General features: G+C 39.7%; 1 protein-coding gene across 6 annotated transcripts in view; it reads left to right on the top strand.

The window, feature by feature from the left end:
- Window positions 1–26,422, top strand: part of CDC42SE2 (CDC42 small effector 2) — a 200,115-nt gene that overhangs the window by 67,565 nt on the left and 106,128 nt on the right. For 2 of the 6 annotated variants that reach the window (XM_053907516.1, XM_019422105.2), the window contains exon 1: window positions 1,624–1,754. The exons of 2 other annotated variants lie outside the window; for them this stretch is intronic. The gene's annotated coding sequence lies outside the window, so the exon portion shown is untranslated. Of the gene's footprint in view, window positions 1–1,623; window positions 1,755–12,931; window positions 13,045–26,422 lie in introns of those variants that run through there. 2 more of the 6 variants (XM_019422104.2, XM_019422107.2) reach the window with 2 other exon arrangements.

Genomic DNA, 26,422 nt, shown 5'->3' with positions numbered 1-26,422 from the left:
AATTCTTAACAAATAGATGACTTATTTTAATATTTTATATATTTGTCTTACTGATTTATAATTTATTAGTTCATGGAATATTGAAATAGGACTGAAATTATCGCTTGGTGAGCAAAAGAATATGTTGGGCAGGTCTTACTTGGAGCAAAAAGCTGCAAAAAGCTCCTTTAGTTCTTTTCACTTTTCTAAACCAAGAAATCACTGTGGAGATCATTCTTTTTACCAAAGGAAATTCTTTTTTAAAAATCTTTTATGTTTTTTCCACTTAAGAAATTCCCATGAAGTTGTCAAATGATCAAAATGTTAACATTCCCCTCTCAAAAAAGTTAATTTCCTTTCTCTTTTAAAGTATCCACCTCCTTTTTCCTATTTTTTTTTTAGTGTTTTATTTATCTTTCAATAGAGAGAGAGAGTGAGCGGGGGAGGGGAAGAGAGAGAGGAAGACAGAGGATCTAAAGTGGGCTCCGTGCTGACAGGCTGATAGCCACAAGCCTGACCCCGGGCTCAAACCGACGATCTGTGAGATCACGACCTGAACCGAAATCAAGAGTCACGCTTAGCCGACTGAGCCACCCAGGTGCCCCCATTTAATCTACTTTTTAATAAAGTAGAATATGCAATTCTTTATTATGAGAGAAGAGAAAAATGGGGGAAAATGGTCTTGGAGACAATATATGAATAGCAGAATAACTCACTGAATTGACAGTGCCCGTTGAATCTCACGTGTGTGCAATTTCTGTTCATAAGGAGATACTGTAAATACAAAACTGTTCATAGTAATGGAAAATAAACCAGGAAGAAATCAATCCCTGCAATACTGATGATTTATTAAAAACACACAGATGAATATAAAACAATCATGCAGGTACTATAAATTCCATTTCAGGGCGCCTGGGTGGTGCAGTAGGTTAGGTGCCCAACTCTGATTCCAGCTCAGGTCATGATCTCATGGTTGGTGGGATCCAGCCCCGTGTTGGGTTCCATGCTGACAGCACAGAGTCTGCTTGGGATTCTCTCTCCCTCTCACTCAAAATAAATAAATAAACTTGAAAAAATTCCATTTCAACTCTTCGCATACTATCCTTTACAGACGAATGCTATATGGAGCTTATCAAGGAAGTAATTGAAGCAGGAATATTTTGAAGTTCAAAGGTTATATGTGATACTTTAACGACATGGCCATATATACACACTTTATTCTTAAAGCAATATCATTCATGCATTTTGTCTTTCTGCCCTACTTATTACTATCATATTCTGTTCCATATTCTAAAGCCAGACTCCTTAGTACAGTGTAATGTCATTGTGCAGGTGCTGCATCTTTTTGTCTCTGTGCCTAAGAGTCTCCTTTCTCTGACCCTGCACTCATTCCCTAGTTACCTAAAGGCACCACATTCTCACCTCTCCCTGATTTCATTTGTTTGGTTCTTCCATGCCAAAAAATCGGATCCTTCCGTTCTTTTTTGGATAATTCCTCTCAAGCATCTGATCTTTTAAGAATAGGATCCCTACAGACTGAGTCAAACGTCTTCTACCCAAACTATCTCTGTGATAATACTTACCTAACTCTGCCCAACTTCCTCTTCACGCTAGAGTAAAGCTGGAGCCGGAAGCTGTGGTGACAGCTTCTTGATTCAGCAGCTTCCTGACTACAGCTAGAGCCAGAGCAAGGGTGGGCAGAGTCTGCATGTGGCTGCAGGGCAGGGGTCAGAGATGAAACACTCACCCCTCAGCCAGCCTGGCCTGCGGACAAGGTAAGACCAAGAGTCTGATTGTACGTGGAGGGTCAGAAACAGAAAAGAAGCCAGAAATTGTTTGTGGGTACAAGAGGCAGAACTTGGGAAGAGTTCAGAGACAAGGGGCTGTCAGAGGTGGTATGAAGAGCCAAGAGCTGTTAGGATCCACAGCTGTGACATTTTTCTGGTTTTTGCTTTTCTTCCACTATTCTCCATCCCCAGCCCAACAGCTTAAGCGTAGACCTCCATCACTGTAGCTCTATTGCTTTCTATGGGACCTGCTGCACAGTAGGTAGGCAGCATATATCTGTTGAATTACATGGAGCCCTATTAACTATTCTTTAAAAACCATTTTTGGGGCCCTTGGGTGGCTCAGTTGGTTAAGCAGCCGACTTTGTTTCAGGTCATGATTTGCAGGTCATGATTTGCAACCCCGTGTCAGGCTCTGTGCTGACAGCTCAGAGCCTGGAGCCTGCTTCGAATTCTGTCTCTGTCTCTCTCTCTCTCTCTCTCTCTCTCTCTCTCTCTGTCTGCCCCTCCCCCGCTCTCCCTTTTTCTCTGTCTCTCTCAAAAATAAAAAGATTTTTAAAATCTTTAAAAATAAAATCTTTAAAAATAAAAAGATTAAAAAAAAAATCTCTCGTGTAGGATACCTATCTAGGAAACCTTCCCTCACTGCCACTGAATAGGATTTTGTTCTTATATATACTCATGGTATGTTTTTTGGTATCTCTCAGTCTCTTTCAGTGTTGTACCTTGTATTACCCATGTTTGAATTTGTTCTGTTGGTTTTTGTTTTTTGGGGTTTTTTTCTTCTTTTCCTGCCTGACGGTATCCACCCTAGGGGCAAGATCACTGTCTGAATCATCTTTGAAGATCCTAGTAGAAGTGTTACAGATTTTCTTTGAGTCTTTAGGTGGCTATTGTGTATTACTCCTATTTCCCACCATTTCCAATATGCTTTAGTTCTCATTCTCAATAATGGAGATACTGACTTAGAAAGAAGAAACAAGCTTTGTAGAATCCAAAAGTCTAGTCCAGTGTCTTGAAAGAAAAAGCAAAGAAAATGAATATATAACCCTCAAGTAAAGTTACTTTAAAAGCCAACCTGTATTCTTTTGTGCAAGACAGGATTTTGTTTTCACCTGGCTATCATGGTTGCCTGTACTTACTTTACTTTGGCTATATAGCTCTGATTTGTAGTATTTTTGGAATTTGAAATTAGAAAGCCACTTATACCTTAATTCTCTTATTGCGGTGCAACTATTGTAACTAAGAACCAATGGTTTAAAAAAAACACACAAAAAAACACCTGTTTAGTTTATGCCAGAGTGTAATGTATATACATGTGTGTTCTCATACATCTATAATTATCTATTTATCACCTATTCATGTTTATTTTAGAATTAAGAAAGAATAAAGGAGAATTTTTTGAAATATTTGAGCTGTCTAGTACCATAGTCACTACCTACATGCCAAAATTGAACATTTGAAACATGACTATATTCAATTCAGATGTGCTGTAAGTATCAAATATATAAACAACCTTGAAGGCTTAGTTTATTAGTTAAAAGTAAAATTTATCATTAATACAGTTTTATATTGGTTGCATGTTGAAATGACAGTATTTTTACATATTGGGTTAAACAGCATATTATTAAAATTAATTTTATATGCTTATTTTTACTATTTTTATGTGGCTACTGGAAAGTTTGAAATTACATGTGTAGCATGCATTATATTTCTGTAAGATAGCATTACTCTAGTATATGCTATAATTTAGTTACTTTTACTTTAAAAACATTACAAGGAAGTTGCGAAAAAATTTCCACTCCAATAGAGGGGACAAATTAATTGATAGTCTGCTGTGCTGCAGGCACTGAGATTTTACATGAACTAAATTTCGTTTAATTCTCCCCAAATCTTATGAGATAAGTATTGTTCCTCTTTTAAAATAGGTAGACTGGGGCTCAAAGAGTTTAAAAAATTTCCTACAAGCCCATGATCAGACACTCAGCTGTCTGTCAATAAAACTTAATCATATCTGCCTGACTTCAGACATCATTCTCTTTTTACTAGAGAACTCTCTAAAATGCCTTTCCTTTTCAGAGACTGGCACCATATGCTACCAGAAATTCTAATATCACCCACTGTTATGAGGTCTTACCAGCCAATTACTTCAAAATAAGATCTGATTTTCTTTTTTACCCAAATGAAAATAAAACTTAAGTCCCTCATATGCCAAATTATCAGAGATTCCAGTCTTTTCCCGTGGTTCCCCTCCCTATATAATCGTAAATAACCCAGAATTGTTTACTAATGCCTGAGTATTGATCTATTTGTCTTGTGAATTGACCATAGAGTGGAAACTCAGATACACTCAAGGCTGGAGGACCACCTCACATCCTGTCTAGAGAAGAGTTAATTCAGTGAACAGTGGTTTTGTTTTCTATTGCTGCGTAACAAATTACTATTAGTGGCTTAAGACAACACCCATTTATTAGCTCATATTATCTGTAGGTCAGAAGTCCAGCAAGTCATTGCTGAATTCTCTGCTCACAGTATCACATGGCTGAAATCAAGGTGCCTGCAAGTCTGAGCTCTCATCTGGAGACTCTGGGAGAAAAATCTGCTTCCAAGCACATTATTGTTGTTGGCAGTGTTCATGCTCCTTGTCGATATAAGACTTAGATCCCTGTTTCCTTGCTGGCTGTCAGCCAAGGGCCATTCCCTGCTTCTAGAGACTGATTCTATTCCTTGTCATGTGCCCACCCCTTACCCTATCTTCAAGCCAGTAATGGTTCATCAAGTCTCTTTCATGAGTTCAATTTCTTTGACTTCTCCTTCTGCCACTAGTGGTAGAAAACTCTCTGCTTTAAGGGTTCTTGTAGTGAGATGAGACTCACCCAGAGTATCTTCTGTTCAGGTCAACTATGACATATAACATAACATAATCATGGGACTATCTCATCCTAGCCACAGGTCCAGGAATGAGGGCATAGAATATTGGGTGGAGTGGGTGATCTATTTTCATCAGTCTGCCCACTATAGTCCTAGGGATTATATAGGGCATGTATGCTACCACAGTGGCAGTGGCACAGAGCAAAATATCAGAATTCTGCCAGCTACTTAGCTTAGCTAGTCACAGGGACAAAAGCAAGAGCTTAATTTCTTTCAGGTAGTAACATTTGCCAGGGAAGGAATGAGAATTGGACGTGAAAGATCCTGGTGTATTACCTTCCCTTTCTTCCAATTTTACCCTCAAATCTTACTCATCATGAACTTTCTTTGTGAGGGCCGCCTGGGTGGCTCAGTGGGTTAAGTGTCTGACTCTTGGTTTCAGCTAAGGTCGTGACCTCACAGTTCATGAGATTGAGCACCATGTTGGGCTCTGCAATGACATCATCAGAGCCTCCTTGGATTCTCTCTTTCTCTGCCCCTCCCCCATTCTCTCTCTCTCTCTCTCTCTCTCTCTCTCAAAATAAATAAACATTAAAAAAATTATATATATAAAACCCTTTCTTTGTGAAAGCAACAAGTAGATCTCTGTGTTAGGTGGAATTATAACATTTCTGACCCATCAGTTTTAAGGGCAGTGGTGTCCAGACATTTTAAGGTATGTTGGAGTTTCTATGTCCCCTCTTGCTGAAGCCCTAGGAAACCATGGAGGTGGGAGTCCCACTGGTGCCTTCTGAATGTCTTCCTAACAGGTCACTGGGGCCAATTCTGCTGGTTCCTCTGAGCCAAAGAGCCTCCTCAAGGTGCAGGGAGTAGTCCCCTCCCCCCAGCACAGTGCAGACCTCAGTCTCTCTTGGAAACCTGCCTTTTGGACTCTTTCTTTCCCCACTCTCATATGCCAACCTGCCAATACTCAGCTCAAAATCCACTGTGGCTCTTGCTCTTCTTGGGAACTCCCCTTTAACGAAATGCCAATTACTGAGGTTTTGCTTGCCCAACTTCGTGCTCTGCTAAGTGACACATCCCCTTTCTCTTTATTGCTACTGTTGTTTACTTGAGAGGTTCCTTTTAGCTGACTCATATTTTTAACATTAACAAATGTGTAGAGGAAACTTTTCTCACTATTATATGGGCAAGATCTGAATTACCTGCCATATGTAAGTGTTCACTGTAAGAAAAAAGAAAAGGTAATTCTTAGTTACTGGTAGTCTCTAACCTGATGTAGCAGAATTATTCTCAAAAGGCTCCTTTCTTCTTCTCTGGTTGTCCCCAGGGGCATTTTTATTATAATTCCTAACGCTTTTTTTGTTTTATTTTTGTTTTGTTTCATATGGGGTTTTTGTTTTGAACTGAGGGTCCGTAATGCAATTACAGTTGACTCTTGAACAACAGGAGTTTGAACTGTGTGGGTCCACTTATGCACAGATTGTTTTCATTAAATGCAGTACAGTACCATAATGTATTTCCCCTTCCTTCATCTTTTCTTAATAACATTTTCTTTTCTCCAGCTTACTTTATTGTAAGAATACAATGTAAATACATATATAAATACATATCACATACAAAATATGTGTTAATCAACTGTTTATCTTATAGGTAATGATGTGAAATGTTGCGTTTGGGAACGAATGGTCAAGAAAGAATTCTTGAGACGTCTTCGGTGCAAAAAAGGTGGTTCTATTAAAACATGGGGACAGGACCCACGGGCAGAAAGAGCTGCACTGGGGTTGTGAGAAGTGGCTGATTATATACTTTCAAGTTGGAATGGTGTTAGGGATAGTGTAAGTCTCTAAGGAATTTGGAAGCAAGGTTTCCAGGACCTTGAGGGGCTAGCTGTTGTTAGAAGGTCATTTATTACTGTCTAGTAAAACCTTAGTCGTGAGACCCTTCACATGTACATCAGTGGGCCATATGTTTGAAGGATGATTGCCAACATATATATCTTGAGGGATGCCTGGGTGGCTCAGTTGGATAAACATTTGACTTTGGCTCAGTTCATGATCTTGCAGTTTGTGGGTTTGAGACTCGCGACTGGCTCTGGGCTGATGGCTCAGAGCCTGGAGTCTGCCTCAGATTCTGTCTCCCTCTCTTTCTGCCCCTTCCCCACTTATGCTCTCTCTCTCAAAAATAAACAAACATCAACACATATATATATATGTTAATATCTATCTATCTATCTATATCTGGGGGTGGGGGTAGAGATAAAGGAAATTTCCAAAGGGATTTTTATATGTTAAAGGAGATATACAGGATCCTGGAGGCTGGGATAATGTCAAGCTGAGGTTGCCTTTTGCCTTTAGCAAAGTATTAACAACGAGGCAGCTAATCTCCTTGAGGAAGGTCACTCTGTCTATCTCAAGTCCTTGTCACTGGGCTGTAAGATGTAAGGAAGTTAAATTTTTTTTCTTTTGTCTTTGTTCTCCACATCAAGACTTCTTGTCAACAATAGGCTATTAGTTCATTTTGGGGAGAATCAAAAGTTAAATGTGGATTTTCAAGTATGCCTCTAACCCCCGCGTTGTTCAAGGGTCAACTGTACATCTCAGGCTGTGTTGAAGATGCATGTACCCCAAACTACCTCTCCCCGTTCTCACCCCCTCCATCCCTGCTGCTGTTAAGCATATCACCTAAAATCATACCTCATACCACCAGAGGTATGCGATCCACAGTTTAGAAAACACTGATATGACTCCCTCTTTCCCAGAGACCCACCTTGAATTCCTTCCCTCTAAGAAACCTTTTCTGACAATACAGACCTCAGTGATCTCCTCAACTACATTCATAAGGGTACTGTGTCTAATTATTCAAATGTTGCTGTGTGACATTTCATTAAGGACAAAGACCATGCTTTAGACTAAGTTTTCCCACAGCACTTGGTATGCTACCTGGCAAACAGCAGGCATTCAATGAATATTTGTGGTTTGATGATCAGCAAGGAGCAGCTCTGGGTAAAAGTGTGAAGCCAAGTTTGTCTCAGGTTCTTCTACCTTTTTGGCTGCTTCAGTCACAGAAAGGGCCATGGATTATGATCCTTCTCTGAATTGGTAAGGTTCCCTTTTCTCAGTAAGTTCCAGGTGGTTCCCAATTTTTCTCAGTCTCCCCAAGTCCCACTTCATGTGCTCTGTGTCTCATTATCTTGTTGACTATTACCTAAGATATTTGGTGTTTGCTACTAGATCTTATGCAGCTTAGCTGTGTCTTATACAATTTTTTTGTATCTTCTATCACATCAAAGACAGACCATGGGTACATAATAGCTATTTATTGTATCAAGAAATGAATATGTGTTATATATTGTTTGTGTCTTGGAGTAGTTCTGTTATGTCTTTAGGAAAAAAATATGAAATCACCAAACTAATCGATGTTAACACTGGTCAAGGGAATTTACTAAGTTTATTAACAAGTATGCAAACGCTCTGTGGTTTTGACTTGGAGTAATAAAAATGAGATCTTCCTTCTATCTCTCCCCCTTCATTTGGTCCACTTGGCCAATTCAAATGTTTCTTTCAAGGAGCAATGTAAGTCTTTAGAGCTTTACACACAACTGATGGTTTCTTCCCTGTATTCTGAGCGTGTCATCATACATACTTCTAGTTAGGGGTGACCACATAATTTATTGTCCAAACTTGGACACATGAGAATGAAAGGAGGCACAAATAACTAGTAAGCCAGGATAAAAGGTGTTCCTGACAAACCAGGAAGTATGGTTATACTACTTTGAAAGTAGTTATTTGCTTACTGTATGTCATTGAACCGTAAAGATGTTCTAAGTCTGAGCCTTATTTCTCTTAGCTTCCTTTGTTATCAAGCACTGTACCTGGCACATAGTGGTGGTAGAAGAAATGTGAGTGCCTCTTTAATAATGTTCATTTAATTGCATATTATACTATCTTGATGTAGAACTCAAACCATCCCGTTTGGTGCCAATTATGAGCCATTTTCTCAGTATAAAAATATAGGGCAATGAGCTTAATTATATGCTTGCGTAATGATAATAGCTAGCATTTACCAGCACTTGGCATGTGCAAGGCCCAAGGCTAAGAACTTTGGTTGAGTTCTCTCATGGATTTCTCACAGTGATTCTTGGAGGTAAGTACTACTATGGTCCCATTAAATTAGAAGAAAGGATGAGTTTAGAAAGATTAAGAACCTTGCTCAGGGTCATCCAGCTTATTTTGTAGTAGAGTTTGAACTACAAACTAGAGTGTAGACGATAGTGTAGTAGTAATATAGTGCAGTGTAGACTGTAGTCTCCTATATGTGAGAAATAGCTGGTATCAAATTTTGGAAAGTAATTTAAAAATATTAATACCATACTTTTAGAAAAACTTCATGTGCTTACATGTTTAAAGGAATATGTATTTAACTAATTACAGACTGCAGAAACAAGTCAATGTGGCAGCTGTGAGGTCATGAGTAGTGATAGACAAACACATTCTTGCTGTTGTTCTTTGCGTTAACGTTTCCATTTGTTATGGCACAAATATACTGTTAGTTTTGTTGATGTCATTTTCTTTTCTATGAACTACCAAGTGTGCAAAACAGTTCATACTACAACAAAACTGTTGTAGTACAATGGTTGGGTTTATTTTAGCAGAGTTTTCAGTGTATGTTAAGTAGATAAAGCATGAACAGTGTCTATTTTCTACCTGTTCTTTGGAGTAAGATTTTACTTGGTAACAATTTTAAGGACAGTAGAGATGCATCATAATATTAACTCTAGTAAAATTATTTAGTATTATTGGAATTACAAGTCATGTTTTGACATTGATGAAACACATTATCAGTGGTTTTTAAACAAAAGGAGTCCATTTAATTCTATAAAAAAAAGCTAAACTATAAGGATAATCGTAGCTTTAAATTGTTTTAAATCATAAGAGATAAATACATACAGAGAATATGCTATAAATATAATACCAGATAATTACACACACAGACTTTCATTCAGAAGGTATCTTTTAAGAATTGTATTCTTAATTGATTTTCTTTTTCTATTGACAAGAGGGGTATATGAATAGCTGTAGCAACTGAAATTAGATATTATCAGGGTAATCAATTGCATGTGATGTGTTATAAACATAATATGGGAAACTTGAAAATGAATGTTTACATAATGAATATTAACCTTTATGAATAAATGATAGGAAATGTTACTATTTAAGACATTCACACAAAATGATTACATTTGTGGGGTACCTGGCTGACCCAGTTGGAAGAGCATGGGACTTTTGATCTTAGGGTTACGAGTTTGAGCCCCACATGGGGTGTAGAGATTATTTAAATAAACAAAGCTAAAAAAAAAAAAAAAACACCTACATTTGCTATAATTCAGGAATTTTCTGTTTTTTGTGTTTTTTTAGCATCCCACATTAAAAAAATTTTTTTCTTAATGTTTATTTTTGAGACAGAGAGAGACAGAGTGTGATCAGGAGAGGGGCAGAGAGAGAGGGAGACAGAATCCAAAGCAGGCTCCAGGCTCTGAGCTGTCAGCGCAGACCCCGATGCGGGGGCTCAAATTCACGAACCGTGAGATCACGACCTGCGCCGAAGTCGGACGCTTAACTGACTGAGCCACCCAGGTGCCCCTAGCATCCCACATTTTAAAAAATTTTTGAGATAATTATAGATTCACATGGAGTTAGAGGAATTTCCTGGGTTTTTTTGTCCTGGGAAATTTTTAGAATTAATATGCCTTTGAATTTCAGGCCAGAAATCTTTCTCTAGTGTAACAAGTTATTCCTACTTAGTGAAATAGGATACCAGTATATCAATGGGTAGAAAAACTGCATTAAATGGCAAGTTTTCACTGCACTCAGGTAACTACAAAAAAAATGCTTAAATTATAATGTAGATAAGGATCTATGGTTAACTGAGAAATTGGGACAAGAGCGAGTTTAAAAAAAACTGGGTTATTTTTTTTTCTTTGAGCTTTTTATCATTTTGGGATTTAAAAATCTTTTTTTTCACTTACTTTAGGCAGTGGAATACATCAGCTGAACAAAACAAAATTTCATCTTGTATTGGAGAAGATGGACTTTAAAAGATAATCATACAGCGCACCTGTGTGGCTCATTCGGTTGAGCATCGCACTCTTGGGTTCGGCTCAGGTCATGATCTTTTCCTTTTTGAGTTGAGCCTGGCATTGGGCTCTGTGCTGACAGCGAGAACCTGTTTGGGATTCTCTCTCTCCCTCTCTCTCTGCCCCTTCCCTGCTCACTCTCTCTCTCTCTTAAAATAAATAAATACACTTAAAAATATATTAAAAATAAATAAAAAATAAACTGTCATGGAAAGAAAAGAAAAAGAGCAAGTTAGGAAGGAATGAGAGTTGGGGTTGGGGAAGTTGCAATATATTTTATTTTTTAACATTTATTTATTTGAGAGAGAGAGAGAGAGAGAGAGAGAGTGCTAGCAGGGGAGGGGCAGAGAGAGAGAGGGAGACACAATGTGAAGCAGGGTCTAGGCTCTGAGCTCTCAGCACATGGCCCCATGCAGGGCTCAAACTCACAAAACCCATGGTCATGGCCTGAGTGGTTGTGGGAGGCTTGACCAACTGAGCCACACAGGCACCCTGGGGTGGTTGCAATTTTAAATAGCATGGTCAGGCTAAGCATCGCAGTTAGGGTGAGATTTGAGCAAGGAGTTACAAGAGGGAAAGTAGACACAGGAAAAATGTTCCCGGCAGAAGGAATGACTCTTGCAAAGGCCCTAAGTAGTAGTCTGTCAGGAACATTCAAGCAACAAAGGATGGAGGATGGTTGGAGCTGGAGTGGGAGAGGTGAGGGGCAAAGGCAAAGCAAGGGCTTTGTAGGTTGCCATAAAGACCTTAGCTTTTACAGTGAAAGAGAGCTACTGGAGGATTTTGACCAGATAAGCCAGGAGCTGACTTTTAAGAGAGTATTCTTTTTTGAAGTGTTTATTTATTTTTGAGAGAGAGAGAGAGAGAGAGAGCGAGCACAAACATGGGAGGGGCAGGGAGTGGGCGGGGCGGGGGGGGGGTGACAGAAGATTCTAAGCAGGCTCCACGTGGACAGCAGAGATCCTAGTGCGGGGCTGGAAGTCACAAACTCCAAGATCAGGACCTGAGCCAAAGTGGTATGCTTAACCCACTGAGCCACACGGGCATCCCAAAAGAGTATTCTTTATTCTGGTTGTTGTTCTGACAAGGGACTGAGTGAATGGTGGGCAGGGAGACCATTTAGCAGGCCACTGAAGTATGATCCAGACAAGAGAAAATGGAAATAATGCAGGTGATGAGCAGTCTAATTCTGATTCATTTTGAGGGTACAACTAGCAGGCTTGCTCGAAGGCTTGGAGGTGAAGATGAGAGAAGGAAAGGAGCCAAGGACTCCACAAAGTATTTGTTCGGAGCAACTAGCTAGAAGGACTGTGGCTAGGTCTTGAACTGCTTTTTGAGCAAGGGAGAATTATACATTTAGAAAAAAACCCACTAATATTGCACGAATATAATCCATCTAGGTGGAGAAGACGTGTGTATTATATGATATTCCAAGTGCGGTAGGCCTGAAAAGTTATTGTAGTCATTTTGGTGGAATGTTGGCTGCTAGATGGGCACTCTTAGGTGTGTCTGATTTCTGGGGTATATAAAATGTACAGCTAAATAAGACTCAGAGATCCAGGACACGAGTACGTTCACACTTTTCAAATGTCAGGTGGAAGTTCTAGGCCGTAAAAGCCAGTTAGTTGATGACAGATTCAACGATTCCGACGTTAAGCAAAAGCTGTGGTCCAGGAATTTGATTTCGGGATATCTGTCTCTCGAACACTTCCAACCGACAAGCGGTGCCAAGGCTCAGCGCCGACCCCGGCCAGCCTGGCAGCGCTCGCGGTCGCACTTCGAGTGCAGGCACCTCCCCTCCGCGCGGTCCAGGGAGGGGGCGCGAGCCACTGTTGCCAGTCCCCCGGCGCAGGGCGAGGAGGGGCTGTCGTCCGCTCCCACCCAGACCTGGTCGCCATCTTCCGGCACGTCCTTTCCCGCGCGGGCTCCAGCCCCCGCTCTCGGCCCTTGTCTCTCCTTGGAAGGGGCTTCCCAACGCGCGCAGCTGCTGGCGCTGCGCGTCGTGGGGGTCGCGGGCTGAGTCCAACGCCCAGGCGGGGCAAGGGGTGGGGCCGGCGCGGCGGCAGCTGCGCGGCGGCGCAGTCTTCCCTCGCTCCTCGGAGCGCGCGCCGCCTCTCGCTCCGCCCGCGCGCGAGCCTGGGTGGGGAGGGAGGGGCCAGGAAGCGGCGAGCGCGCCGGGGAGCGCAGCTGCGGGCGTGGGGGTGGCAGGAGCCGCGGAGCCGGCACCGAGAGCGGCTGCGGCCGGAGCGGGCGGCTGAGACAAAGGCGACGGTGAGTGCAGCGCCGGTCCGGGGCGAGCGCCGGCCTCCACCCCTCGCCCTCGCGGCCTCCTGGGCGGGGGCCCGCAGCCTCGAACCCCCGTCGCCACGGGCTCGGTGGGGAGCGCGGCCCGGCCCTACCCCCCGCGCGCTGCGGGCTGTGGGCTGAGCCTGCGGCTCCATTTTCAGGTCTGGGCGAGGTCTTCCTGCGGACCCTGCCTTTGGTTTTTCTTCCCTTTCCTTCTGAGAAATGGTTACATGCTCAGTTCAAAATTCACGACAGGCGGGTGGCTGAGGGAGCCAACCGCCCGCCTGATGTAAAATGGAAATGAAAAGACCACCCCCCTCCCCCCAACTTTGCAGGTCTGGGAGTCAGGAGGAAGGCGTGAGGGGGTGGGCGGAGAAGGTCGGGGTCTTCCAGGTGAGAGTTGGGGGGGGGGCGGGGAGCCCCCCCAGCCTCCGGAGCCCCGACTCTCGCCTGAGGCGTGCGGCGCGTTCAGCCCGCGTGTCTCGCCGCGGTTCTCTTTGGGCCCCGGAGAGAAAGCCCTGACTGACCACCTCCTCGGAGAAGCTCGTGTTACTCTTACAGGTTGTCTTACCGAGCGCTTGCTGCTTTAGTTGTGATTTTTGGTAACGGGTGTGGTAGGTAGCGGCTCGCTGATGCCGCATTCATAGCTGAAAAGGAGCCCCGATGGCCTGACTTCATGTGTACTTGAAACAACATTGGGATTTCTCTTTAGCTGCTGTAACTGTAGATGATAAGCTTCTGTACGGGAATTTGGTGCTGAGGTTCAGTTCACAGAATTGACACATTTTGTTAAGGTGCCTGGCTTATAGTAGGTGCTCAGTAAAGTATTTGAATGAATGAGCGAATCTTGAAACCTCGAAACTGATTTCAGAGCTAGTAAAATTTAGGTATACAACCCTCTTGACTCGAGGAAAAACCGTTGGCAGACAACATGTAGTTTTTCTTTATATTCGTGTTTCTTGCTTTTACCCAACCTATACGTAGTGTTGATAATCAGTTTTCCATGTTACAAGTGTAGAAAATATGGTTGAAATGTGGAAGTTTTCATTTTGAGGGAAGTTGGTAGACATTTTCTGTTATTTAAAAACAAGTGCTATTTCTGATTTTCTTCTGAAAGAGCGAAGAAATTAAAGAAGTGATTTGTATTTTGTTTTTTTGAGACCCCCCCCCCCCCCACATTCTCTTTCCTTACGAATAAATGAAGTTTATGGGCTTTGGGGGGACCGTGATGGCCTGGTCTTAAGTTGCTTTTTGATCTAGAGGGAACTCTAAAGTTAGGGGGAAAGGAAAACTACTGTTGCACCAATCAAACCCTATTCAACCGGTATTCATTAAGCACCCATTATGTACTAGCACCTGAGTTGGTTGCTGAGTTTCTAGAAGCAAACGAAACCCACAATTATGGCTTTAACCTGAGCGTGAAGTTCTTTCCTCATGATCGATGTTGCAAGTTGGGACTGTCTTGTACCCCTGCTGCCTACTTAAAGTTGGGAAAGATGGCAGGTGGAGTGCAGGAAGTGTAGATCCCTAACAGTCTGTTTAATGGTTAATAAGTAACTTCATGGGGCTGAGACAATGAATTTCCATATTGTCTGTTTAATAAAAGCAATCTACATTTTAAAATGAAGGGAGGAAGACATTTAACACCCTAGTATTTTTATTTGCTCCTTCTTCCCCACTGGATAAATTTGGTACAGTGTATTTATTGAAGAGTAATGTACTTGTGGTTGTTTTCTGTAAGTAATCTTTGCTATACAGCATTTTCTATTTTTAAAAATCTCCAAGGAAAAACAATGGATTCCTTTTCTACAAGAAATGTTTTCAGTAAAGCACCTATTCAGAAGTTTGATTTGACCTTGTAGCCACCATTTGCAAATAAATGCAATATTGACTTGATCATGCTGAAAAGGGAAGGACTATTAGTAATAATTCATGGTTCCATGTTTAGGCTTTTCTATCTAGTATTGCGACCGTGATGAAACTGATTACTAAAAAAGAGAATGCTATTTGTAGTATTGAATTTATTCTGAATGTAAGGTTGCATTGCCTCTTTTTGTTTTATACATAGGATTAAAAAAACCAGTGCTTATGTAAAAAAATTTTGTTAATGTTTATTTATTTTTGAGAGACAGAGACAGAGTGTGAGCAGGGGAGGGACAGAGAGAGAGGGGGACACAGAATCCGAAGCAGGCTCCTGGCTCTGAGCTGTCAGCACAGAGCTGGACTTGGGGGGGGGGGGGGGGGGGGGGCGCGCGGTTGGCTCTAACCCATGAGCTGTGAGATCATGACCTGAGCCAAAGTCGGGTGCCTAACTGACTGAGCCACTCAGGTGCTCCAAAACAGTGCTTATTTTATTTGGCCTCATCAGAAGGCCAAATCGATGTGTTCCAAAGTCAGTTTAGATTATTACAAAATAATGTAGGATAATAATTTTTTTATAGATAACATTTCATTTTAGGTGGACCCTTTTGACTTGTTAACACCTTACATTACACATTGTTGGAAAAAATACGTACCTTCATATAGAGCCTTCAGATTTTTAGATTTATTGGCTACTTTTTGTCGCTGTGCTTGGGAGTAATATGGAAAGTAATTCCTTAATTTTTAGTTGTAGAGGGTTATGATAGTTTTTCTTTAAATGTATGTTTCTAGTAGGAAGAGTTACTTTGACAATATACTGCTGATAGTCTGGTGCTGATAAGAAACCTAACAGTGGATGCTAATAGTGATGTTTAAAAAAAGTGTAAACAAGGGGTGCCTGGGTGGCCCAGCCAGGTGAGTGTCTCTTGATTTGGGCTTAGGTCAGGATCCCAGAGTCATGGGATTGAGCTTCCAATAGGGCTTTGCACTGGGTGTGGAGCCTGCTTGAGATCCCCCGCCTTCTCCCCCCACACACCCTCCCCACCCCTCCCTCCCTTGTCCCCCTCTCTAATAAGGAAAACAATATTTTGAAAGTGTATGCAAGCTGTGATATGTTGAGTAAAAAATGCTTGGTGTATTTTGTTTGGAAACGAACTTCCTCATCAGAGTTCCTGATAGTTAAGAGTATTGAGACATTTTATCTCTTCTTGGCCTTTTGGCTAAGATCAAGTGAAGAGTATTGAGACATTTTAATTTTTTTCTTTTTTTTTTTTTTAAGAAATAACCCATAATGACTAGGTTTTTATAACTTAAAAAAAATAATGTGTTTTCAAAGTATTATTACTACTTGGGAGGATTTTATAGTGTTTTGAGTCTAAATAAATTCCAGAACCTTACCATTTTATAATTGTTGGAGTATTTGAAATGTTGATGCTTTCTTTCTCAGGGTATGTGTATTATTTCAGGATGGGAGTAGGAAATTTGTTGATTCCTAAAGTTTTTTTGGGACCCTTGAGAGTGCTATACAAAGCGTTTCCTTTGTCAGATATAATAGTGATTAAGAATGATGCTGATAGGGGCGCCGGGGTGGCTCAGTCGGTTGAGCGTCTGACTTCACCTCAGGTCATGATCTCATGGTTTGTGAGTTCTAGCCCCCCGTTGGGCTCTGAGCTGTCAGCACTGAAGAGCCTGCTTCACATTCTGTGTCTCTGTCTCTCTCTCCCTCCCTCTGTCTCCCTCCCTCTCTCTCTCTGCCCCTCCCCCACTCACACTCTGTCTCTCTCTCTCCTTCAAAAGTAAATATTAAAAAAAAAATTTTTTTAAATGATGCTGATAAAAAGCATATTATAGCTGTTCTCAAATTTGTGTAGATTAAGAAAGTATCAAGTTTTTTCTCACAATTGGAAATGCATATTGGTATTCATCTGTTACAATGTTCTTAATCTCCATTCCCATGAAATATTTTAACATTTTATTGAATATTAAATGATTGTGATGTTTTAGATCTATCATGGAGGGGGAACATTATGGGTTCCCTGTGCATTCTGGAGAAGAAAGAAGTGAAATGTGTGCTTATCCTTATTCCTTAGTTCCTAGTTAGGTGAGGGAATTTATTCTGGGTTTTTTGCATACCATGTGGAGAAACTTGGAATTTAGCGTATTAATAATTAACTTTATGTGTCCTGGTACCTCACTTCAAAGCTTAAGAATACTTGAACATTTCTATAATACTAACAAATAATGAACAGAGCAGGATTTAGCTGAAAGAGTTGTAGGCTCCCATCCAAAGGGAGTTCTGAACTGCAAGCCAAAAGACTTGGTAATAAGCTGTCTTTATCAAGACACCATAAAATACCTGCAAATGCATTTTAGTCACAATGGATTGTAGTAAAACAAACCTCCCTTTTTCTTAGAAAGCCTTAGATAATTTCATATTAAATTTAGGTGTCTTTGAAAATGACTAACCCATGAGTGCTGATATTTTCATTTTCTCTCTTTCCCAGTTACAAATTCATGCTAAGATTTCCAGTTGAATCTTTATGATTGAATTATTATAGGCATCTTTCAGTAAAACAACTTAGTAAAATAATTTTGTTTCATTTAGTTTAATATTCTCCCACTTTTTGCTTAATAAAGCAATTGAGCATTGAGTATATTGTGTATATTGAGCAATTGAGTATATTTTGCTCTTACATATAGTGGGAACCCATGGATATTTGTGGAATTGTTATGTGTAGTGGATGGGATTTGATAAAGTTTACGCAGAAAACAACTCTCTCGCCCTATACCTTTAAACTGTCCCTGTAGATTAAGGATTTCCCTGCCTGTGGATGAGCTTTTAGGAAGATCAGATAGCTTTTCTAGTCACTTTTAGATAATAAAAATTCTTGTGCTCCTTTGTCAGTAATAGCCTTATTTTGTTGTTAGAAGGCACAGTTCAGTATAATATTCATTGTTAAAACTCTTAATTTAGAGCTTTTCTAGCTCAGAACTTCTTGAGATCTAGAAGCCTGCTTTGGAGCAGGAGTCCTGGTAGATGTCTCTTATTTTACCATTACCTTTTTAAAATGCTGTCCAATTCACCTGTCCAGGGTCCAGCTCATTGAGGAAAGGGGATTGGGGGGAAAGGTATGATTTTAACATGGCTCATCCCGTTATGATCTGACTTTGGTGCCTTCTGAATTGGGCAGTTGTTCAAAGTGGACCCTTTCTTCAGAAGTGCTGGAAATGGGTTTTTTGGGGATTCCATGTCTGGGAATCTTCTACCTACAATTTTTGTGATACAATTTTTCTATTACATTCTCTTCACCTTCCAGTTGGCCTCATCTTCAGGCTATGTCCAAGGAGAGGTTTTGCTTTAGTATTAAAGTAATTCTAGAACTTTTTAACTAGACCCGCCCTTAGTTTATTAAGGTTATTTCATACGACTCAGTTTCAGGCATTCCACCAGGACCCCAACGTTGTACCTTTCCAGCTTCTTCTGTAAATTATCCCCACTTAAACAGTACTTCTGTGTCTGGGACCTATAGCCCATTGCTGCCACCACCTTTTTTTACTGTCACAAGTACCCCTTCTGCCATGTCCATGCTTTGAACCCATGGTCTGTGTTACAGTTTCTACCTTTTGTACACCGTCATTTCCCTATAGCACTTCTTCGCTGTACTCCTCTCGCAATTTGCCTCTCCTCCCCCAATTCAGTTCTGCATCTAGTCCATCCTGTATGTCACCTTGAGTGTAGCTTGAGGAAAACAACACTGCTGACCTGGTCTCCTGGTAAATTCATGACCAGTGACCAGACCTAAGGAGGACCCTTCATGCTGCCCACAGTTCTGTAATTGTAGTACATTCCCCTGGTTGAATCACTCTCCCACTTCCCCTCAATGACCATTTTACATCTTTCCTGAAAACTTGAGCACTTCTTTTCATTTTCAGCTAATGACATTGCTTCTTGTATATTAAAAATGAAAGCAATCAGAAGAAAAGTTTTGCCTCTCTACCTACACTGTCTGGATTTTGTATTATGCTATGACCATGGCCTCTATTCTTCTGCCCTTGGTTCTATCCCCAGCTGTCAAGGACATTGCATTGCCTCCATATTCATACCAGTCTCCTGCCTGCCAATGAGTTGCGTCATCACTGCTTCCCATTTTTACTGGATCATTCCTGTTGGTGTAGAGATATGCTGAAATATATCCCATCTTTAAAAAAAAAAACAAACCTCCCTCAACACCACACTTTTCTTCAGGTGCTGTTTTCTGTATGAGTTTTTTGTGGTCATCAGTGCTATCTCTTTTGGATCCATTACCTTCGGGTTTTTTTCTTTTTTACTCTACTCTTGTTGAGATTCCTAATGACCTCCTTGCTGATACATTCCCTAGTCACTTCTCAGTCTTAATCCTTTTGGATGTAGTAGCAGCAGTATTTGACATGGTTGATAATTTTCTTATCTTTGAAACCTTTTTTCCTTTTGCTTCTGGGACACTACTCCTTATATTCAGTTTCTTTTGCTGGTTCTGTTTTGTTGCCCCAACTTCTAAAAAATAAGGCAGTATCCCAGAGCTCTATGTTTAAACCTCTTCTATATTTATATGTAGTGTTTGTAATCTCATCCTATCCTCTAGCTAGAATTATCATATATTTCAAACTAAAAATGTTACCTTCAGCTTCTCTTTCCTAACCTCCAGACATGTGTACCCAACTGCCAAGTCAACATTCCCAAGTAAATATCCCACATTTAATAAGTCAAAACTGAACCCCTCATCCTTCTTGCTCTCCCACCCCAATGATTATTCCTATTCCAGTCTCCCTTGTCTTATTAGGTGATAACTCATTCCTTCTTTCAGTTTTTCTGGCTGAAACCTTATAGAAATTCTTGATTCCTCTTTCTCATACTCCCACTTCTGATTCAAAATAATGTATAACAAAAGTATGTCCTGTATTTATCTTAAAATCTACTGTAAGTCTGAATACAACCATAACTTGGTATCTTCACCTGCTGCTTCTCTCTCTAAGCCACCATTATCTCTTGCCTGTCTTATTTTAGTTGTCTCCTTCCTGGTCTCTTTGCTGCTTCTCCGCTTTTCTGAACACAGTAGCCAGAGTGATCCTTTTGAAATGAAAGTTTGATTATTTTACTTATATCTTTAAACCCTTCAGTGGCTTTCCTTAATCAGAGTAAAAGCCAGAATACAACAGGGCCTACAGGGCCCTCCATAATCTGTGCCTCCAGCCTCTCTGATGACATGTCCTACTAGTTTCTCCTTGGTTTACTCCACACCAGGTATGCAGGCCTCCTTGGAACTTTGTTAAACCTGCCAAGCACAGTTTTGCTTTAGAGTTTTGCTCTTTCCTTGGGGAAAGAGCTTTCTTTTCATTAAAGGATCCTCAGTATAATGACTCGCACTGGATGAGCATTCACATTTGCTAAATGAGCGGCTGCTTAACTTGTTATTCAGGTCTTTGATAACTTTTATGTTTCTATAACTAAAACTATTTTGACTAAAAATTTTTCACCTAAAACTATAAAGTCCTGTAAAAATTACATAAAGACATTTAGACACAAGATGAAAAACTGTGTTCAAATCACTTTTTGTGTATGGAAAGTGAAAATACACAGGAAAATGGTAAGGGACAGAGGAGGTAGGAAAGGAACAGAGAGGGTAAGGTAAATGGAATAAAGAGAAGGAAAGCCTGATTTGGAAGTAGGGTGACAAACTACTTTTGGCTTGCCGCATACTTCTTTTGGGCTGTTTCTTGAATTCTGAATGTTGGTGATTTGCATGGACTTACTAGGTTCTTCAAGTTGGGCTATATTTTGCCTTTCTTTTATCAGTGACATTGGTTCAAGTGAGATTGGGAGCCAAAATGTAGTTGCTTGTCTATTACCAAACTCCTTTTGTTAAAGAAAACTATGATCAAGAATGTGGCTTACCTGACATTTACTTAGCATTTCTTAATTTTTTTGTAGAGAGGTCAAAAAGAGGTCTCATAGTTTTAGAGCTTTTCACTGTACAAAAATTTATGAGTATGCCTTGTCCTCTTGGTATTGCACTGCCTATTTACCACCCCCTCGAAAAAGGGGGGAGAACTGTAAGTAGCCTTATTGTAGTTCTTTGGTAAGCTAGCAGTTAGCTACATTAGTGTGCACAATTTTATTGAATAATATCTATAAACATATTTGTGCTCTTTAGTGAAAAATACTTGAATGTATTTAAATGAATTTTTAAAGCTGCAATTTAATATTTAAGTAGGAAATGGGAGTGTGAGGGAAGTTAACAATAATGTAAACTTTAAGTATTTCATTATGCTGGGACAAGATTTTTAAAAAATCTTTTTAAAGTCAGTTAATTAGTTAATTTTGAAGATTATCTTTTAAAATAATCTCTACACCCAATGTGTGGCTCGAATCCACAACCCTGAGACCGAGAGTCACACGCTCCACTGACTAAGCCAGCCAGGTGCCCCTAAAATTTATTTATTTTTAAACTCTTTTTTTTTTTCTGAGTTATAAGTCTCATTTCCTGTTGATTAAAAAAAAATCCTTTAAATAAATTGTTAAAATAGGTGACTTAGAAATTTCTAAATGAATAACTTTTTATGCATTAGGCGTACATTATTCTCCATAAACCAGTCTAAACATTTCTCTATTTTTATGTAATATGCAGTAATTTGACTTGATTGACTTGTCTGATGGACTTTCATGTTGCCATAATGTGAACTTAATTTTCATGGCCATAGAGGTATGGGTATGTATGTGTTGGTATGTATCTGTAGTTGTTGTAATACACAGATGTAATATAAACGTGTATATGCTGGATATTTTAACTTCTATGCAATTATATCTGTAAATCAGATTTGGTATATTTTCTTTCATATTAAATAGGAAATTAAAATATAAAAATTTTCATACTAAACCTGTGACATTATAAAAAGTAAATAAAACGACACAGTTTTTTAAAAGTTTATTGTAAAGTTGATTCTGGATGACATACTAACAAGTGTTTGCCTACAGTTTTGAATTAATCGTTCTATTTTGTAGACTAATTATATAGTCTTCATTAGAATTTGACATTGGCCTACCTGAATTCATATGTTAGCATTTCGTATATGAAATACCCATCTTGGATTAATAAGATCATTATTTCTGAAGTGATATGTAGTCCAATCTCTAAGTTTATTTTTAGGTGTGTTCATAGTTGGAGGCCTACTATGGCCTGCTTTAACTTGATATTGTTCTAGGTGGATTGTGAAGTAACCAAAATGATAATATTGAGAAAAGTGAATATAAATAATATGCTGTGAACCGAGTCTCATAAAGGGTTGTTAAAGTATGCATTCATTCATAGAACAGCTTTTTCAAAGTACTCTTCCCCATCTGTTCAGAATAAAATACAAACCGTACTCACTCAGGAAATACAAGCTCACTCACATTCTGTTTATATAATACAGATTTGACAACCTCTCAGAGTAGCTCACCTTTCCTTATCATAAGCCTTTAGCCACAAATTAATTCCTCAAACATGCCTCACTTGTTCTTGCGTAGGGCTTTAAAAAAATGTTTAAAAATGTTTATTTTTGAGACAGAGAGAGACGGAAAGAGACAGTGTGAGTGGGGGAAGGGCGGAGGGAGAGGGAGACACAGAATCTGAAGCAGGCTCCAGGCTCTGAGCTATTAGCACAGAGCCTGACCTGGGGCTCGAACTCAACAAACCTTGAGATCATGCCCTGAGCCAAAACTTAACCTACTGAGCCACCCAGGCACCCCAGGGATTTCTTTATACTAGTTGTTTCCTCTGTCCTTTTGAAATGATGGTTCCCAGATCTTTGTAAGGCTGGCCTCTTATCTTTAAGATCTCAGCTTAAATATCACCTCATTTCCTCACCACTCAGTTTAAAATAGCACCCTCCCATCACTGTTCTACACTACCGCATTCTTCAGACCTTAAGATAATTTTAATTTTTTTATTGTGTCCTAAAATCGATTATAACTTTATGAGAGCAAGGAGCTCCTTTTCCTTGTTCCTTGCTGTCACAGTGCTCAGGCACTAGATAAGTGTTTAGTAAAAAAGTATTGAATGAATAAAATGAGGTACCAGCCTCATCTATTCTTTATTGTGAATGGATTTCAGTGCACTGATATTTTAAAGTGTCAAAAATGTATTCCTTCTAATGTAGGGAAGTAGGAAACAGAATTATTCAGGTAAAAGCCTGATTTAAGGAAAGGATGAGAAAATTTACGAACTGTGCTGATGATGCTTAGATGAGAGTATTGGGAAAAACTAATGGTGTGTTGGAGCTGGTGAGCTGATCTTGTGCATCTCTCCAGCTCTGTGTTCAGTGATGACATGGTGGCAGCTCGAAACTGGCTGTGGACTCTTCAACATGGTAGTCTGCAAAAGGTACACATCAGGACCTTTCTTCCAGAGAAGTGGTTGTTAAATATTTATCAGCAGACCACTGGGTAGAACTATATGAAATTGTTTTTATGGATAAAAATGCTTGAATATTGACAATGTTTTGTGGTTTAAACTAGTTGAGTTACTTATTTCGGCTTAAAGATAATTTCTTCATTGTAGTCAGGAAGTCAGTTCAGTCATGGGTTTACCTTAGAGCTGTAAGTTTTTTGTTCTTCAAAATTACATTCCATTAACATCTGACGATTTGTAGATTCTTTTAATGTGTAAAAACTATTTATCAGTTGTTTAACTGCATACTTAATTTTAACTAGTTCCAGGCACATAAGACCTTGAGATGCCTCTGAAGGTGTTTTTGTTTTTGCTACTGAGTTGCTATGTTCATTGTAAGGTGTTCTTTTTCTGGTGAAGAACTGAGAGCCAAGGGGCGCCTGGGTGGCTCAGTCGGTTAAGCGGCCGACCTCGGCTCAGGTCAGGATCTCACAGTCCGTGAGTTCGAGCCCCGCGTCGGGCTCTGTGCTAACAGCTCAGAGCCTGGAGCCTGTTTCAGATTCTGTGTCTCCCTCTCTCTGACCCTCCCCCGTTCATGCTCTGTCTCTCTCTGTCTCAAAAGTAAATAAACGTTAAAAAAAAATTAAAAAAAAAAAAAAAAAGAACTGAGAGCCGATTCAATTTGAGTCATAAATTAGTAGGTAACTTTTATTTTAAAATTTGCTTTTCAGAAAGATTGACATAAATACGTCTGAGTTCAGTGTTTTGTGTTTTGTTCCCCCCCCCCCCCCCCCCCCCCCCCCCCCGCCGCCTTTTTTTGTTTTCACGTTTTCACCTTTTGCCCATTGTCCTCTAAGTGCTTACCTGCTGTCTCTGATAATTTGCTTCTTGCTACTCTGATTTCTTCTGTGAATCTTTAAATCAACAAAATGATGTTGTCCTGTTTCTCAGGTTTTAGTAGTTTTTGTCTTTTGTCTTTTCCTCTGATCACCTGAATGTTCCAAACTGTTTTCCTCCCTCATCTCACCGTTTCCCCTCCCCCCACCATAAGGTTACTTTCTTATAGGCACCTATCTTAGGACATTTGTTTAAAATTTTCCTGACGAGGGGCGCCTGGGTGGCTCAGTCGGTTAAGTGTCCGACTTCGGCTCAGGTCACGATCTTGCGGTCTGTGGGTTCGAGCCCCGCGTCAGGCTCTGGGCGGATGGCTCAGAGCCTGGAGCCTGTTTCCAATTCTGTGTCTCCCTCTCTCTCTGCCCCTCCCCCGTTCATGCTCTGTCTCTCTCTGTCTCAAAAATAAATAAACGTTAAAAAAAAAAAATTAAAAAAAAAATTTTCCTGACGAACTTCATTTAAAAATTGAACTTTGTCGACCTACTGACGGTTTTTGAGCGACATTTGCCTTACGTTAATAAGTGGATTTGCATTGGTGATAATGAATTAAAATATGGCACCTATATTTCTTATCGTTTAACTCAAGATCTGTCTCTTATGCACAAGCACTAAAAAAATAACTTATATTTGATGCAGAGAATCAGAGTATACATATATGTTAAAAAACCCACACGTCCATAATTCTGTCACAGTAAGATCACCACTGGTAATGTTTTGTTGAATGTCCTTTTAGGCAAATTGATTAGCAAATGTTTTTTCACTTAGTAAACAATTTAGCAAATACTGTGATCATAAAGGCATTACTTTTATTACTTTAGTTTGAAAGGATCTCATTGAAAAGTGAAAATTTTGTTTGACAGTGGGTAAAGCTGTAAGTAAAGTTGTGATTAAAAACAATGGTGTTTATGGAGAGTAAAATGTGGTAAGTCACCTCGACTCAAAAATTACTTCAGCAGTAATTTTTTCTTAAGAGCTCTTTTACCATTGCACAATAGCTTGATTGTGTTGTACCAGCTAAGGAAAACAGTACATGATTCTTTGTACAGTGGACTTATTTTAATAATAGCCCTAGGGTAAAAAATTCGGGGCTGTATATAAAGATTGTTTTTTGGTCTGTCCCAGTTCCTCCCAATGTCTTAATATTAAAATAATTTTAGAAGAAAAATATGTTTTATTAAAGGCTTTCATCTATCCTAGACAATTTCACTAGATACTTCGACCTCTTTTATTTTATTTTTTAAAATTCATTTATTTTTAGTAATCTCTGTACCCAACAGGGGGCTAGAACCCACAACCCCAAGATCAAGAGTCTGCATGCTCTTCCCACTGAGCTAGCCAGGTGCCTGTCGCTACCCTTTTTCATATGTCAGAATGAGGAGTGAAGGAGTGCTTGGAAAAAGGTTTTAAGTGTAAGAATTGTTGTATTAACGTTTGTGTTGATTTTTGTTTCATGAATGTGCACATCCTTGTAATATGTATTGGCATATTTCATGCTTTGGAAATCAGTCCTAATCTTACCAAGTAGTTGCTCGGGACTAAAAGTAGTTTTTAAAAGCTCATGAAGAGTCCTTTAAGAGTTGTATGGTTTAAATGACTTTTTCTTTATCACAGCTGTATTCATTACCTTTGGTAGAGTTGAAAGCTGGTTTCTTACCTTATTTTTATTGTTTTTGATTTTGTCTTTTTCTTTGTTGTATTAGTGCTTGCTCACAAGCTCCTGTACTCTTGCTTCTTAAGTAAGCTAAGTAGCCATTTCTCTTAACTTGTAGTGCTACTTCCTGGTTGGTGCATATAATCCTGAAAACATTTCTCATGTGGTAAAGAAGAATAAAAGGCATTGTGCTTGATGTGGCCTTTTCTACTGAGAAATGATGTGTTTGTTGTCTGAAGTGGAGACTGGCAGTCAGTTCCTCAAAAAATGTTTTTCAGTCAGTGATCACATGTTTGTAAATGCTGGAAAGTTCAGTGAATCTTGATACAAATTGAAGAATATATAGAATTCTGTACATTTTACTGTTTAAGAATAGGTATTGTTTTAGATTTCCATCTCACAGTGAATTTGTAGTCTCCCATTTTTGTATTTGTGAATAAATACCTTGTTTTTCTAAAAATGATACACACTTTAAGCTCAAATTAGTCACATATTAAATGGCAGTACTGGTGTTGAAAATCTTGTCTCATTTCCAGAGTCAGTGACTTGGGAA

Source organism: Panthera pardus, unplaced genomic scaffold, assembly GCF_024362965.1.
Source record: "Panthera pardus isolate Hobbes unplaced genomic scaffold, ASM2436296v1 HiC_scaffold_2, whole genome shotgun sequence".
Taxonomy (NCBI): Eukaryota; Metazoa; Chordata; class Mammalia; order Carnivora; family Felidae; genus Panthera; species Panthera pardus.
This window is presented reverse-complemented; position numbering and strand designations above follow the sequence as displayed.